This window comes from Triturus cristatus, chromosome 4_1 (genome assembly GCF_964204655.1).
Source record: "Triturus cristatus chromosome 4_1, aTriCri1.1, whole genome shotgun sequence".
Lineage (NCBI taxonomy): Eukaryota > Metazoa > Chordata > Amphibia > Caudata > Salamandridae > Triturus > Triturus cristatus.
This window is the reverse complement of record NC_140585.1, coordinates 1,061,104,916-1,061,120,517: the sequence shown is the minus strand read 5'-3', so window position 1 is coordinate 1,061,120,517 and position 15,602 is coordinate 1,061,104,916.

The following is a 15,602-nucleotide window of genomic DNA, read 5'->3' as shown; positions in this document are numbered from 1 at the left end:
GATATGCTGGTCCGTCTGACCAATGTTCCAAAGAGCTGTGGCTCGACTCTGACGATTTCGTCGACAAGGACCTCCAGCTCCTCTTTTGTGAACTTTGGATTCTTGTTAGTGGGCATGGTGTGGGGTGTGGGTGTGGATGGTTGTGGGGGTGTGGGTGTGGATGGTTGTGGGTGTGTGAGTGTGGTTGTGCAGGTGTGTGAATGTGATGAGGGTGTGTTTGTGATGGTGGTTGTGTGAAGGAGTGCAAGTGTAAGGTGTATTGATGTATGTAGTATGGTGCAGTGCGTTGTCTCTGTGGTCTGGCAGTAGGGAATCTGTTGCAAAGGATCATGGTTTGTGTGTGCTGGGCCTTTTTATTGGTCCATTTGTGGGTGTGGCTGTGTTTGAACTTTGGGTGGGTGTGTTATAAGGAGTGGTAGTGGTTTGGGCCTCTGTTTATCTGTTTGTCAGTTGCAGGTCAGTGTATAGGATGTATTTGGCCTTGTTGGATATGTTTTGTGGTGTTGTGTGCCTCGAATTGACTCTCCTTGTGTTTTTTTGGTTTGTCCTGGTTCAGTACGAGTGTTTTTTGCGTCTGTACGGTGCGTACATGGGCCATGTTGTTGTACAGTGCTGTCCTTTGCTATGGCTTAGTACGACTCGTACATGTGCGAGGTTGGGTGAGGGTGCTGGTGTGTGGGCCTGGGGTAGGGTGCGTACGAACACGGGCAGGGTGTTGGTCCGCACCGTCCATCGGTGGTGGTGTTTCACACCATACATACAGGGGGGGCTGGGTGTAGGGTCCGTACATACAATGGTGGGGTGTGGGTACGGTCCGTACATACACAGGTGGGGGTACGGTCCGTACATACATGGGTGGGGGTACGCTCCATACATACACTGGTGGGGTGTGGGTACGGTCTGTACATACACGGGTGGGGGTACGCTCCATTCATACACGGGTGAGGAGTTGGTACGCTCCATGCATACACGGGTGGGGGTACGGTCCGTACATACACAGGTGGGGGTACGGTCCGTACATACACTGGTGGGGTGGGGGTACAGTCCGTACATACACGGGTGGGGGTACGGTCCGCACATACACTGGTGCGGTGGGGGTACGGTCCGTACATACACGGGTGGGGGTACGGTCCGTACATACACGGGTGGGGAGTTGGTACACTCCATGCATACACGGGTGGGGGTATGGTCCGTACATACACTGATGGGGTGGGGGTACGGTCCGTACATACACTGGTGGGGTGGGGGTACGGTCCGTACATACACGGGTGGGGGTACGGTCCGTACATACACGGGTGGGGTGGGGGTACGGTCTGTACATACACGGGTGGGGGTACGGTCCGTACATACACGGGTGGGGAGTTGGTACGCTCCATGCATACACGGGTGGGGGTACGGTCCGTACATACACGGGTGGGGGTACGGTCCGTACATACACTGGTGAGGTGGGGGTACGGTCTGTACATACACGGGTGGGAGTACGGTCCGTACATACACTGGTGGGGTGGGGGTACGGTCCGTACATACACGGGTGGGGTGTGGGTACAGTCCGTACATACACGGGTGGGGTGGGGATACGGTCCGTACATACACGGGTGGGGGTACGGTCCGTACATACACGGGTGGGGTGTGGGTACGGTCCGTACATACACGGGTGGGGAGTTGGTACACTCCATGCATACATGGGTGGGGGTACGCTCCATGCATACACTGGTGGGGGTTCGGCGCATACATCCGCGGCCGGGGGGCGTTTTGCCCATACATGCGGGGTCTGTGGTGGGGTGTTCGGCGCGTATGCGGGCACATGTCTCCATGGTTGCTATGGGAGTTCGGTCCGTACGGTGTTTTTTCCATACAGTTGTGAAATCGAAAGGACGGGAGTGATCGTACTTTCGCGGTCGGACTTCATTTTTCCGATTCGTACGGTAAATCGTCCGGGGATGTGTCGGACACAATTTCCGACCCGAGGACGTGTGGGGAAATTTTCCCGATGTGATTCGTATGGAGTTTTCCCCATGCGAATCGTACTTGGCAGTTTGTACCCTACTTGTACGATTCGTACGGAAAAAAATCCGGATACAATTCGGACGGGGGAAATTTTTCCAGGATCGGAATTGGCCTTATAATGTGACTTCTTCTGATATTCCAGCCTCTATTCACCTAAAACCACCGCATCCAGTTAGATATCTGGGGATATACGTTACAAATGATTTTGGGCAGTTATTTTCTTTGAATTATACTAGTATGCTCACGGAAGTGAAAAAACGATTAGATAAATGGTCTCTGCATCAATTATCCTTAATAGGGAGGATCTCCATGGTTACAATGTCGGTGCTTCCACTGTTTTTGTTTCTTTTTAGTAATCTTCCCATGAAAATCCCGAATCATTATTTGATTGGATTTGGTGGATGGCTACATATATTTTACGAATGTAATAATCTACAGCAATTTTGGGAGTTTTTTTTTCCTGAAATACCTGATTCTATCTTTGGCAATTGAGCCATCATCCATGCTGGTGCTATATGGTTCTTCTGGTGAAGTGAAATGCTTCACAAAGTATCGGCAATATTTTATATTAATTGCTATTGCAGTTGCTAGATCACTTGTTCTTCAAAACTGGAGAACTAATATACAACACAGCATTGAGCAATGGTTTAATAAAATGGCCAGGACATGCAGTTTAGAAGAGGCCTATGCTAAACGTATAGGAGCAATTGTAAGATTCAGGGGTGTTAAAGAATTTATTACACTTACGTAGTCGTTAAAAAAATAGTTGCACACTGCACTTTGCCCTTTTTTTTTTCTCATCCATTGTGATTCGCTATTTTAGACCAGACATTATGTAATGGTTAAAATTTTATGGAGTCTGATTCGCCATCAGTCATCTTATAATGGGGGACCACTAAGGATTATGTTTTATATTCTACAGATCAAATTCATCATGAATGTATTACAGAATGGGTTTTTTAAGTGTTGTTAACTATGACCTATCAATTTTTTGGTCTTGCTATAGTTTTGTAGGCTATTTATTTCCTATGCTTTTTAGATGTTATTGAGTCTGTGTATTTTTTCCTGTTCTAATAAAAATATATTTTTTTAAAACAACATTTTTAAAATGAGTCATTTTATCGTGCTGTTCATCTATGTACTTTGATGGACTATCTATCCCACAGGTTATCATACGAGCTGCTTTAGTAACACCTTAAAATGTAACACTATGGGGTCTATTACGAAAGTCCGCCCACCATCGCCCTGGGAAATGGGACCGCCTCTATGTGAGCGGTGGTCCTGGATGTGCCATTAGGATGCGCATGCCACACTGGCGGGCGCATTCTGCATTTTTTGCATTGCGGCAGGCGGTGCTGTCAGCAGCACCCGCCGCAATACCAAAAAGTCATATTTGCATGCACAACGTGGCAGGCACCTTGCGGTGCTTGCCACGTCGTCCATGCAAATGCAGGGCGGTACCATAGGTACCCCCCATGTGCCCCCTCACCCCCCTACATCCTGGGAGCCCGCAAGGGGCTCCCAACTGAGGAATCCGCATGCCTCCACCATGGAAAGGCTGCTTCCCGCTGCAATTGTAATATGGATGGCGGTGTCTAGCAGACACCACCACCATATTCAACCCTCGACGACCGGGCGGAATAGCGGCGGACGGTCTTCCCGTCCGCCGCAGTACCCCCCGCCATCATAATATGGCGGGGGGGGAAATGGGAGGTGGGCGGGGGATGATGTCGGGCAAATTGCCACCGCCATGTGGGCGGTGACGATCCGCCCGACATCATAATAGACCCCTAAATTGGGAAAAGATAGAGATTTGGGGTTTGGGTTCTCTTAACTCAGGATTTAAAAATACATCTTTCTGTGAAGGTGGTTTGAAAATGCCACTTTTAGAAAGTGGCCATTTTCTTTCTTTACTATCTTGTTCCTCTGCCTGCCTATGGAATCCTTTGGAATCCACGTCTGGTTTAGACTTACAGTTAAGCTGTTTTGTGCATTCACTCTAGACAGTCACTCACAGGGAGCTGAGGTGTGCTCTGCATATCCTGATTGCCCATTACCTGAGCTAGAGTGGTGGGAGGAGTTGTAACTGACACCAGAATAGGGCTGTGACTGTCCTTGCACACCCCCTGTAGTATGTCTGGAGCCAGGACAGGAAAAGAAATGATCTATAAAGTACAAAGACTTTCTTTTGAAAGAATCCCTACTTCTAAGGCGAAATGTGGTATACGTATTGGACCGTAATCCCACATTTTTAGAACACTTCTGGACTGAGGACTCTGCCAGGAAGAGCAGCAGAGCTGTCAGAAGGAACACTTCCCCTTTGCTGTGTTGCTTTGGTGGGTTGGCCTGCAGTTGCTGCTTATGTCTGTGACCAGTGAAAGAACTGGACTTTGCATTCTTGAATTCTACTTTCCAAGTTCTCCAAGGGCGTGTGTGTGCTTGCCTCTTGTTGAAAGTCTCTGGGACATCAAAGGCTTCATCTGCAGCTCCCCTAAACTCCTCTGCTGGCGGTTCTGACCTGTCAAGTGATGCCAACTCCAGTGAGCCCTTGGAGGTGGTTTTGCAGTTTCAAGAGCTGACAATCCACACATCGCCCGTCAGAGCAGTTTTTCCCAGCACAAACTTGCCGCGCAGTTGAAAAACCAGTGCATCGCCACGGTGCGGCCAAAAAACCAATGCAGACCCATTCATTCATGGCTGGAGTCCAGAGCACTGTGTCTTCGATGTCCAAGACCCCTGCTCCGACTTTGACCCAGGTCCTGCTGTATGGCAGAAGGAATTAATGCATCACCTGCCCACAGCTTGAAGAAATGATGCAGCGCCTGTTTTGCCACCACATCGACCCAGCGCACCTGGATTTTCCATGCATTGCACTTGTGCAACAAGTTTCCATCACATCTCCCCGCAGTAAGGAGATGCTTTCGGAATTTCATGCATCGCGTCTCCTGGCAATAAAGAATCAACCAAACACTTACCCTGCATGCAGCAGAACTGATGCGACCATTTTACTGGGACTCAGAACTGACGCATCGAGGTGTTTCTGATGGTTCTTTCCTCTTCATGCTTCAAATTTACTTTGTGCTAAAATCAACGGCTCCGTCGAGATCTATGGACAAACTTGCTTAAACCTTTAAAAAGTGATAGCTTGAGTTGTGTATGTTGGGTTTTTGTTGTCCTGGTCTTGTCTGGTTTGGATAAAGATTGGTTATTTTTCTAAACTGTTGTGCTGTCCATTTGTAGTGTTTTCACTTTGTTACTGTGTGTTTTATGTACAAATGCTCTACATATTGCCTCTGAGATAAGCCTGATTGCTTGTTCCAAGCTACCAATGGGTGAGCAGGGGTTATCTTTGGTGTGTAACTCCCTTATCTTGACTAGAAGGAAGGGGATCCTACTTGCACAAGGTGCATACCGATGGCAACAAGAGACCCCCATTTCTAATAGCGAGGGAGTGGGGGCTATGGGTGTGTGGACTTGTGGCGACTATGCAATCCCACGGTAAGGGTGGGTACGTACACTTCTTCCATACATGGCTTGTGGTCCCATCTGGACTATTGTCCGGTGTCCAGGGAGGTGTGTACATAGGCTGTGGAGGTATGTCATATCCCCAGAACATTATCTGATCACAGCCCAGTAAAACTGGTTATCTCAATTCCTACTCATGCCCCTGCCCAATTCACCTGGAGATTTCATGCAACATAGCAATCAGACCAGGCATTTAAGATAGGGCTCCGATCGGCTATTTCTGAATACTTTAACCATAATGTGGGATCAGTAGAGGGGTCAGGAATGCTTTGGGAAGAATTTAAAGTCAGGATTCTAGAGATTTGTATAGGTATGCGGGCAGGTGTTCTGAAGGATATGCACAGGCAATTTCATAACATAGAAAGCTCACTATGCAACCTAGAACGTGAATATGAGGCTACTCCTAGCCCTGCCACTCTGACTGTCATAAGGGAAAAGGTCATGGAGTATGATGATAGGGCGAATTAGGAACTCTGCACCGGTCCCGTACAAGTATCACAAGGGCATATGATGAAGGTGGACTCCCAGGCTGCAGTTTGGCTGCCAAGTTAAAAACAACCTGGACACTTGCACATGTGGTTCAAATAACCACCCCAGAGGGTGAGAGCAGGTATGATATGCCTGACATTTTGTAATCTTTTGTGAACTTCTGTACACAGCTATAAGTGACCTGTGGCTCAGCCTTTGTGGCTATGGCATGGCTCTCCCAGGGCCGGAGGGAATATTTGGTGCAACCAATCATGGAAGATGAGCTCAAGTATGCCATACGCTTGCTCCCTAATTGTAAAGCCCCGGGCATTGATAGCCTACTGGGTGAATTTTATAAAGAATATGTTTGACATTTTGATGCCACATTTACATGTCATGTATGTGGAGGTGTGCGAGCGGAGGCTACTGTCCCTCTCCCTCAGGGAAGCCTTAATTATCGCGCTTTTAAAGAAATACAAGGTGCCGGAATACTGTGAATGTTGCTGCTCGCTGTCACTAATAAATGTGGATGCCAAATCCTGGCAAAGATATTGGTAACTAGGCTCCAACCACTGCTTATTAACATGGTCCTACCAGATCAGTCCGGCTTTATCCCCACTTGCTCCATGGCACATAAGTTGTGCACCCTTTTTGTATTACTGCACCAAATAGATACCTCTGTGAAGGCAGCGGCTGTCCTCCTGGATGCTGCTAAAGCCTTCGACTCTATTGAGTGAACGTATATGTTTGGACGTATATGTGTGCAGTCCTACAGCGCATGAGGGTCCCACAGGCATTTATACAATGGATAAGACTGTTATACACCGACCCATTAGCAAGGGTGAGGATTAATGGCACAACGTCTGAAGTGCTACATATTCACAGTGGTATAACACAGGAGTGTCCCCTTTTGCCGATACTATTCATGCTCACCCTAGAGCCCTTAGCATATGTAATACATCTGTGAAATGTAGAGGCTGAGCTACACTTCCGCTTGCAGCCTCAGAGCATTTCTTTATATGCGGATGACACGATATTATATATCTGCAACCCTGCCACGCATCTGGCATCCATAATAAGGGAGTAAATCTGCTTTGAATGCTGATCTGGATTAAACATTAATTGGTTGAAGTCAGTCATCTTCACTTTGACCCCAGGTACTCAACCATGCCAATTAGATTTTCCCCTGGAGTGGAGCACAGACCCGATCAAATATTTAGGGATACAGAGGGACTCAGAGCAGTCCTCATCACTAGCAGATAGGGTAGCTGTCTTTAAAATGATAGTCCTACCCAAATTTCTATACCTCTTTATTAACATACTGATTGTCCTAACGCAACACTTTTTTAACACACTCCTGTCCCATATGATCATGTTGGCATGGGCAGGCAAGCAGACTAGGATTAGCTAGGAAGCAATGACACTACCATATGAGCAGCGAGGTTTTGGCTCTCGAGACTTATATTATGATTGTGCACAAGCGCAGTATGCATTCTGTTGGCACCATCCTCAGGCATACACACCAAACCTGGCAATAGAATGGGATGATGCATATCCTATTCCACTCAAAGATATTCTGCCACACAGCCTCGACAAAGTCCAACGTATGGAGATTAATACTCTACACTGTACAACGAATGCCTGGAGTGCTCTTGGCTAAATGTACCCATTATATGCACCAGCGCTTCCACTGCTGTTTCACCCAACCATATCGGCCACACATGTCGTACTTTAATCTCTGGGACCGCGTAGGGGACAGGGCCCTACCCCTGTCTATCTTGGTATTAGCAAACCGCAAATGGTAAATGCGGCATGTACAAGTGCTTTATATATCGTTCTAGCTATGAATGCACTGTGTACACGTTATTCTGCTTCACTACGCGGGTTCCATTTTGGAAGCAGTGGCCATCTTGTCATTGCCCTCACATAGGCTATAATGGAGTAAATACGGGCCTCACAGTACATGGGCTTCTCCTCTGACTTCTCTGTGACCTGGGCAGCTGGCTCTGCTGCCCCAGGTCAAACCGGTCTCACGAGCTCCCCTTCCTCCGTCCACCTGTGATTAGCATCAGGGCTTGACCCATCATAAAACCCTTTCATTCTACACAATCCTCCGGCTAATCTCTTTCACACCTGCTTGTTCCTGCTTTATGACTTGTTTCCCAAAACAGGAGATGCTCATGTTTATTGGGGGGTCTATTGACATCCGATGTGGGATCTGAACCTTACTGTGTAAATCATTGTGGGCTGGCCGAACTGGAATGTGGGATGGTCATCATGACTCTGCTTTTTCGTTTGTAATGTATACTTGTAATGGCCATATCATAAACCTAGGAATGTATGCTTGAGGCAAGAAAAAGGGTATTTAAGGTGAAGTCCATTCCTATGATTTTCAGCAGTCTCCTGAGAACATACACGCTGTTGTACTTCTAGGATACCTGTAATTGGTCTGCAGCCAATAAATGAATCTTTGACTTCACCCAGAAGACTCTGTGTTTCTGTAGGTCTGGAACAGGGTGAACCCAGAAGTCATAGGGTGTGTGCCCCTGCACCGCTGGGTCTAAAATACCCAGTACTTCAGTTTGGCGCCCAACTCGGGACGATTTCAGCGGTACCAGTCCAAGCCAGAGGTTCGTGAGGAGCTTCGTGTGGAAATTCCGGAGGAAGGCCGCCACTTCATCGACCCCTGCATGTCGACGTGGTCCGAAAGTCTTTTCTGCGAGGTTCTCCGCGTCCCGACGGCTACGAAGGACTGCTGCCCTGATTAATCGACCTGTTTTGGACCTTTGACGAATTTGAGAGAGCGAAACAATCGAGAGAGTCTTCTGGTGACGCCATCGATCAGCAATATTCAGTTAAGTATAAGTGGAGCGTCTCCCATTTGTTTTTGGTATCCTTCGGGATCGTTTGATTTGGTAATTTGGTAATTTGGAGTTTGCAAACGCCAAAGCCAGAGGACTCGTGTATTCACGAGAATATCGTAATCAATAATCCTTTGACGTTTGGATCTAGACTAGTGAGCAAAGATGCCTGGTTCTGGACTATTTGGTAGATTATTCTGTTTGGGTTGTGGAAAAGATTTCCAGCTGGAGGAATCATGTCCGGTTCCTCCGGTTGGAAGTCCAACTTATGAGCTCTATGTAAAACATGGCGTAGGCCCCATTGCATATAACGAAGTATGGATCCACTACACCAGGAAAGACGGTGTTTTAAAATGGCCCCAAAATGGTAGTTTCGATACCGATATTTTAGATAATTTGGAAATTAAATTGTTTAAGAAGAAAGCCCGGCCGGCGATGTTTGACTCTTTCCGCTTATGGCGAAAGGAAGCCAAACAAAAGGAAATTAAGCTAGCGAAAAAGAATAGGAGAGAGAAAGGTATGACAGTAATGCAAGCAGCTGTACAATTTAAAGACAATGAGGAGGAGCAGATGAGTGAGCAATTGCACAGGCAGCGCAAGTTAGGGATTGACAAATGTTACCCAGCTTTACCACATTCTAAGCAGAATGAGTTAGAAGAAAAGGAGAAAGATCCCCTGATGTCACATTTGTTGAGTTCGCCACCCCCGTATGCTCAAAATGCCACGGCACCTCCCCAGCTTGTGAATATGCCCCCTCCAGTGAATATATTGCAAGCCTTGCCGCAACCGCCAGCTGCTTTGCAGCCGGCTCTTATCCATGTAGCGCAGCCCTCTCAAGGGCCGCCAGTTGTGCTTCCAACTGCCCCCGCACTTCCTGCGACTTTGCCTAATACAGCAGCTGCCTCTTCTGACACTCTTCCTTGCACCACTCCAGTACCTGTTTCTACATCCTCTTTTCTCCCCTCTGTTTTTCCCCCTGTTTTCGCCTCAGCTTCTCCTTCAGCGCGACAGCGCTTAGCTAATGTGGTTACTACATTAATGTCTCCTCTCTTTGAGTCATCTGGTGCGACTCCTGGTTTACAGCGTAAGCAACTGCGCAGTCAATTGCCTAACCCCGATGAGAAAAAGGTAATAGATAGCATGGCGCGTAGATGGATTGTTTTCCCTTCACTGTATGATGTGGAATCAGTTGTCAACGTTTTCCATCAATGGGATGCCCCAAAACAGAGATATGTGTTTGAGAAAATGTGCGAAATTCTCTGTGAAGAATTGGAGGATAGTGGTAAAAATCCGAGCCCGCAGGAATTGTGTAGAGTGAGGTTTGATTTTGGAACTGGTATAATTGTGGACCGCGAAGTAGATAAAGCAGTTGCGGTTGTATTGTCCTTCAGGAATGATGATTGTCAACAGTCATTGTTTGAACAAGATGTCCTTGTGGGGAAAAAGGTAAAAGCGCGACAATACCCCATGAGAGAAGTTCCCCCGGTATGGAAGGAAGCAGTTGCAGCTGATGCTAACGCCGGTATCGCCGCTGTGCCAGCGCATTTCCAGCGTGTTTGGGTGCATGTTCCATGGAAAAGATCTGAGGTGTTAGCGCTTAAGCAGTCATTGCCTGATCCCCGTAAAAACCCAGCAGGTTATTATAAAGAGTTGTCACAGACGGCAGGGTCATGCGTTATGAATCTGGCCGACATAGACATGTTGTTTGGTAATGTTGTTCCACAGCCTCTATGGGGATCAATTCGTAATGTAGATCACGATGCAGAACTAGGGGATACATGGGCTAACATTATTGCTGCTGATGCTAGACAAACTGGTGGCGCGAAACCAGAACCTTTAGTAGCTGAACTGCCTGGTAGAATCATCACGTATATGAAGACAATAATGCCTGCGATGCGCGTAAATTGGGACAAGTTATCTGCATGCAAGCAGAAGAAAGATGAGACAGTATCAGACTTCTTTACTAGGTTTGAAGAAACATTTATTGACCACAGTGGGCAGGATATGAGTACTGAGGGTGGCCAACGGTTATTTGTGGATAAGTTTGTGCAGAATCTACTTCCTGACCTGTGTAAAAAGTTAAAAGATTCAGAAAGTTCTTGGGCTGTTTCTTCTTCAGCGCAAATACTGGCTACTGCACAGTATTATGAAAATAGAGATAAAGACGAGAAAGATAGAACAGAAAAGAAAACGAAGGAATTAAAGACAAAGGTCCTTTTACAGCAGGCCTATCCGCCACGTGGAGGTCAGAATAATTATAGACAACCCCAAGGTGTCTATCACCAACCCCAACAGTTTCAGAACAATCAGCAAATGAACGGGTATTATCAACCACGTGTCCCTGTAGGTCCCAACCAATGTTCATACTGCAAAGAGGAAGGTCATTATAAATATAGTTGCCCTAAATTAATGCAGCGGAACGGTAATGCGTATGGAGCAAGAGGTAGGGGTGGTCAGCAAGCTCCTAGAGGCAGAGGGCGTGGAAATGCTCCCCAGAACGCGCGTCCTCTGCCGCCTCAAAACACCATCAATAGCTTTGATCAGCAAGCTAACGCGACTAGTAATACGGCCCAGTATTATAATAATGATTATTATGCAGAGGATGGTGATGCAGAAAGTAATGATTACTAGGACAGCCATAGACAGAGAGAGGGAGTTGTTTCAGTGCCAGTGGATCAGAGTGGACCGTATGTTGAGGTAACTACAGCAAATGTAACGGAGCCTTTTCTGCTAGACACTGGTGCTGCAAAGAGTTCAATCATGCATTCAAAACTCCCTGGCGCACCTTTGTCTGGCGATATAAATGTTTCAGTAGGTTTTTCTGGCGCCCCAGTTAGGAACCCGATTTCTAGTCCCATGTCACTTTCTGTTGGACCTTGCGAGCTGAAAACACCCCTGATTCTGACAACAGGTTGTGGTGAGAATTTACTGGGATTAGATTTGTTGAAAAGATTGCATGCTACACTGTATTGTTCTCCTTCAGGAGTACAACTTACATTAGGCAAGAAAGTGATTTCCCCGATGTACTTGTCTAAAAACACAATGCCGCCTGAATTATCATCCCTTCCGGATGCCCTTTGGGCTACTGGTCCCAATGATGTGGGCCTCTTGGAGATACCGCCATATGTGGTGACTTTAAAGGCTAATGTCAGACTGCCACGTATTCCCCAGTACAAGATCTCTAATGAAGGGCAGAAAGCATTGTTAGACATTGTCAGCGACTTGATTAATAAGGGTGTGATTGAGGAGACAAGAGGCAACGTTTGCAATAGTCCGATTTTACCTGTCTTAAAACGAACGGACCCTTCACAGCCACCTGTTTACAGATTTGTGATTGATCTTAGAGAGGTTAATAAGATTGTTGTGCCACAGTTTTCGGTTGTCCCTGATATAACTGCCTTGTTAACGATGATTCCAGCCTCTGCTGCATGGTTTTCAGTGATTGATTTAAAGAATGCTTTCTTTAGCATCCCAATTGCAGAAGAGAGCAGAGACATTTTTGGTTTTAGTCTGGGAGGCCGAAGCTTCCGCTTCAAACGCGCTCCCCAGGGCTACTGTGAAAGTCCATCAATATACAGTCAAGCTTTGAAAGCGCAGCTTGATGCACTTGTTTTACCTAGTGGCGCTATCCTGATTCAGTACGTGGACGATTTACTAATTGCCGCGGATACTGAGAAGATCTGTAAAGAAGCCACATTGTCACTGTTGCGCCATTTATCCGCTTTCCATCAAAAGGTGTCTCTCTCTAAGCTGCAATATTGTCGACAAGAAGTGACCTACTTAGGTCATCTCTTATCGAAGGAGGGAAGGAAACTGACCCCAGAAAGAATTCAAGCCATTGCACAGTTGAGTGTGCCAAAAACACAGAGAGAAGTGCGTGCTTTCTTGGGCATCACTTCATACTGTAGGCATTGGATCCCTAGTTTTTCTTTGTTGGCAAAACCTTTAGTAGCCTTAACATGCAAAGACACACCGAATCCTATCCCATGGTCTGAAGAGTGCCAGAAAAGTTTTGTGGAATTGCGTAATGCATTATGCTCAGCTCCTGTGTTGGGTACCCCTGACTACAGTAAGCCTTTTACATTGTATGTTCACGAGAAAGATGGTTGTGCGTTGTCAGTGTTAACACAGCCTTTTGGCGACAGACCGCGCCCATGCGCATATTTTTCATCAACCTTGGACCCTGTAGCGAGGGCATTGCCAAGCTGTTTGAGAGCGACAGCTGCTGCAGCAATGTCTATCCGACAATCTGCTGGTTTGGTAATGGACAATACATTGATCGTTATGGTTCCACGTGCTGTAGACACATTATTAAATAGGACCAAGACACAACACTTGACTAGTGCGCGATTATCAGGCTATGAGCTTACACTGTTAGCAAATCACATACACATAAAGAGATGCAATACGCTGAATCCAGCTACATTGTTGCCAATTCCAGCAGACTCAGATGAGATTGAGCAACATGACTGTCTGTTCAGAACAGAAGAAGAGATGAAAGGGAGAGTAGATCTAAAAGATATTCCCCTGACTGAGTGTGATGGCACTTTATGGGTGGATGGTTCATGTTTCAAACTCCCTAATGATGACACGACTGCTGCATATGCTATCACGACTTTACACACGGTCGTGGAAACTGCACGAGTGCCACATAATTCGGCCCAAGCAGCAGAATTAATCGCCCTCACGAGAGCGTGTGTGTTATCTGAAGGAATGAGAGTAAATATATACACAGACAGCCAGTACGCCTTTGGCGTGGCTCATAATTTTGGGCGTTTGTGGAAGGAGCGTGGGTTCCTGACGTCGCATGGGGCTAAAATTCAGAATGGCAAGTTGGTGAATGATCTCCTTGAGTCACTGACCCTACCGTTGCAAGTTGCGATCATGAAATGCAGTGCGCACAGGAAAGTCACAGATGATGTTGGACGTGGGAATGCGTTTGCTGATGAGACGGCGAAAGAAACAGCACAGAATGTGAAGACTAGAATGTATGTTGCAGGCCCCGCAAGATGGGTTGACGATATTGGGATGTGTGAAAACACAATAGAGAGTGTGAAGTCGCTTCAAGCTGAAGCCACAGAGAAAGAGTTAAGCAAGTGGAGAGAAAGTATGGGTAAGTTGGATGAGAATGGTTGTTGGATTGATCTGACAGAACATAAGCGATGGTTGTTGCCTGATGCATATGTGCTTCCAGTGGTTACTATGGCACATGGAATGGCACATATCAGTACGAAAGGTATATGCAAGTTGTTGGCTCCAGTATGGCAGAATGCTGGGATTCCCAAGTGTGCAGAGAATGTGGTCAAGAATTGCATGGTATGCTTGAAATACAACCCTGGTAGGGGAACCCCAACTCCAGCTGGTCACTTTGCACCCCCATCATGTCCATTCGAAGTTTTGCAGCTGGACTTTATTCACATGGAAAGATGCAACAACCTGAAATATGTACTGGTGGTTGTTTGTGCTTTCTCAAAATGGATAGAGGCTTATCCTCTGAAAGATAACACTGCCCTATCCACAGCCAAAGCCCTTGTGAAAGAATTTTTCCCCAGGTTTGGAATGCCAAGAATGGTGTGGTGTGATAATGGAAGTGAGTTCGTGGGTAAAGTGATGAAGAATGTATGTGAAGGTTTAGGCATAAAGCAAAAGTTCCACGCTGCAAATCACCCCCAATCAGCTGGACTAGTAGAACGCTACAATGGAGCCTTAAAGCTCAAGCTGGCCAAAATTCAGGCGAGCACCGGTCTTAAATGGCCTGACGCTCTGCCTTTAGCACTCCTGTCCACCAGAATGACCATACACTCACGAGTGGGACTTAGCCCTTACGAGGTCGTTTTTGGCCGCCCGGCCAACGTATGGGGTGTACCGAGGCCTACGAAGTTTAGTGAGATTGAGCATCCAGTACTACTCGATTACCTGTATGATTTGACTGTTAAACTGTGTGTTTTGCACCAACAGGTACATGATACTCTTCCCCAAGCTTCTGAACCTCCTGGACACCCTATCAACCCTGGCTCGTGGGTCCTGATCCGAAATTTCCAGCGTAAGAGCAACGACGAGCCTCGCTGGATCGGCCCTCACCTTGTGCTCCTGTCGACAAGATCAGCGGTACGAGTAAAAGGGAAGAAACACTGGATCCATGGTACCCACTGCAAAGTAGTCCCCTTGCCTCTGCCATATGACCAGTGGGTCAAGGAGGGTATCGCCGACTCTGAGACAGACACTGTGCCTCGTTTTGTACCATTCAGTGACGCACGCCTAAAAGACACAGTTTCAAACCAAGAGAGTGACAATATTCTGCAGGAAGCTGTGCCACCATCAAATCGACTGGACACCACTGAGCCTGAACTTTTGTTTCAAGACCAAACAGCACCTAGCCGTCTCCGTTATAATTTGAGACCAAGGCCCATGGACAAATAAAGATTTCCTTACTATTTCCTTTTTGACATTTTTGCTCTCCCATCTGAAGGACTTTCTTGATTTTTGTTTTTCGAACCACCATCCGGGTTCTGCCGCAGGGTCGCGGTGCTAAGACTTTGGGGTACAGGCCGAAGACGCTAGGTCAACGGTTCTGGTTGGTCTAGGGCGTTTCTCTGGACTGACAGGCGTGCCCCTTAGCAGAAGACACTCATCCGCCGCGAGCGGCCCGAGTAGAGGATGGAGTTTTTTAAGATGGAGAGACCGATTGAGGAAATGAACTTTAACGCAAGGATGTGAAGAATTGTAAAAAGTAAATGTTTT